We start from the raw sequence: 2,227 nt of genomic DNA, 5'->3' as shown, positions 1-2,227 counted from the left end.
GGGGCTGCGGGTGCTGAGGGAGGTGGATCTGTCGGGGAACCCCTTGGCAACCTTGTCTGGTGGGGTCTTCGGGGGGCTGGGGGCGCTGGAGGTCCTGGACCTACAGGGGGTGCCCCTGCTGTGCCACTGCAGCCTGCGCGGCCTGGCGGCCTGGCTGGGGGCTGCCAACGTGACACTGGCCGAGGGGACATCCTGCCTTGGGCTGGAGGCCCCCTTCCCTAAGCAGCCCCTGCTGCCCTTCGTCCAGAGAGCCTGCCCCCCTTAGCACTGCCTGCCCCAGACGCCCGGGCTCTGTCCCAGCACGGGGAGGGGGAGTGGGGGCTGCGGATAGAGCCCAGACACCTGGGGAGCGTGGATGGGGGAACAGACTGGGTTCTCCCCCGCTCTGGTAGGGGAGCTGGGGCTGGAGGGTTTGAGCAGGGGGCTGGGAGCTTGGCTGCCAGGGTCCTTCTCCTTTCTTGGTGGGGGGTCAGACTAGGGAGTGCTGCTGGGAGCTCTTCTTTCTGGGCGGGGAGTGGAGGCTGGGGTTAGAGCAGGGGTGTGGTGGGAGTCTGGCCACCTGGGTCCTCTCTCCTTTCTGCGAGGACCTCCTGTGGCAGGGCGGCTGGGATCTCTTCTCCTCGGTGCCGTTGAGCTGACAACACCGAGCCCTTTGGGTGAGTCCAGACATGCCAGCAAAAGCAGGGGTGGCTGCGGTCTGGGCTGTGGGGTGGGGCTTGTGGCATTGGGGGGTCAATACCTCATGACTGGAGGCAGGCGGAGGCCAAGGCCGAACCCCAAGGGCTGATTGCTGCTTTTCCCCTGGCTGGGGTCCGTTTATCTGTGGTGTTTGCCAATTAAATGCTGGTTGTGGCTTTAAAGGACTCAGTAGTTGGAGCTGGGGCTGGGACGGGGCCTCAGGTTGGGCAGAGATGGGGTCACGATGTGCCAGGAGCAGTGGGAAATGTGTGAGCAGCTGGGATGCGAGTGTCCTGGTGTAACCAGCCCGTGCCCCACCCCAGAGGTGGCTGCTTCTGAGCTGATGGGGCCCTGGGCAGGGGAAGGAGGACTCGCGCAGGCCTCCTGCTATGATACCCCCCTCACAGGGTCGCTCTAGCTGCTCCGCCTTGGTGGCCCTCACCCCCAGCGCCACTGCCCCGTCACGTGCCCACCACTCCTTGCCGGGCACCGGGATGTATTTAGCTCTTAATCTGAGCCCATGAGTCAGCGGCTCTGGCCCTGCGGGCACTGGGGGGGCTTCGCTCTTGCCAAGTCATGGCTCTGGCGGGGACCAGGGGAAGCAACGTGACAGCTCTAGGACACCCAGTCTTGTGCCCCCACCAGAGCCAGCTGCATCCAAGGGAGGGGCCGCACGTCCCCAGCCCTGATGCCCCCCTAGAGACAGCTGCATGCATTCTACTCAGCTCTCACACGTCCCACCCCAGAGCCAGCTACATGGTATCCCCGTACCCCCAGTCTCCCAAGCCCCACCCCAGAGGCAATTTCTGTTATACTCAGTTGCCAGCACTGCCCACTCCAGAGCCAGCTGCAGAACTGTATCCTCAGCCCAGACACCCCCGGCCCACTGTCTCTGTTCTACTTGGCTGCTGACATGTCCCACCCTTGAGCCAGCTGCAATTCAGCCCTGTATCCCTAGTCTCCTGTGCCCCACTCCAGAGGAAGCTGCATCTCTGCTATACCCAGCTGCTGACCTGTCCTACCCCAGAGCCGGCTGCATCTCAGTGAGGGGCACAGCCCTGACATCCCACCCCAGAGGTGGCTGCATCTTGGTGGTGCTGAGATGCAGCTGGCTCTGGGGTGGGGTGTGGCAGGCTGGGTATAACGCATGCTGTCACATGCCCCTGCCCTCCAGCTCCTGCTGCCAGCTGCTCTGCAGGTCTCCCCATGGGAGGGGCATCGGGCACCGTGACTATGGGCTTCGGCCAGTGAGGATGCAGCTTGGCAGCCCTGCCCCGCCCCAGCGGCAAGTGAGAGGTTCTGATAGGCTGAAAAGCCTGCTGTGCCCCTGATGTGGCAAGGCTCGGTGGCTCAGGATTGGCCAGTGGTGGTGGTGACGAGGTGGGCAGAGGGAGGGGGGCAGGCCCCACAGCTGTTGTGGGGTAGGGGGTGTGTGTCAGGGAGGGGCCCAGGCCAGGCAGGTAGGACCAGGGGGAACTGGGGGGTGGGAGTGTAGCCCCTGCTTCCCAGCCCTGCCGGGGCCCCTCACTCCTGACCCGTAGCCCTCTGC

At 64.8% G+C, this 2,227-nt stretch overlaps 1 protein-coding gene across 1 annotated transcript in view; it reads left to right on the top strand.

Moving 5' to 3' along the window:
• The first annotated feature begins 2,064 nt into the window (after window positions 1–2,064).
• Window positions 2,065–2,227, top strand: part of TM7SF2 (transmembrane 7 superfamily member 2) — a 5,013-nt gene continuing 4,850 nt past the window's right edge. The window contains exon 1 of the mRNA XM_014526520.2: window positions 2,065–2,138. The gene's annotated coding sequence lies outside the window, so the exon portion shown is untranslated. The remainder of the gene's footprint in view (window positions 2,139–2,227) is intronic.

This window comes from Alligator sinensis, unplaced genomic scaffold (assembly GCF_000455745.1).
Source record: "Alligator sinensis unplaced genomic scaffold, ASM45574v1 scaffold1318_2, whole genome shotgun sequence".
NCBI lineage: Eukaryota > Metazoa > Chordata > Crocodylia > Alligatoridae > Alligator > Alligator sinensis.
Note: the sequence above shows the minus strand (reverse complement) of the source record. Positions and strands in the feature narration are given on the sequence as shown.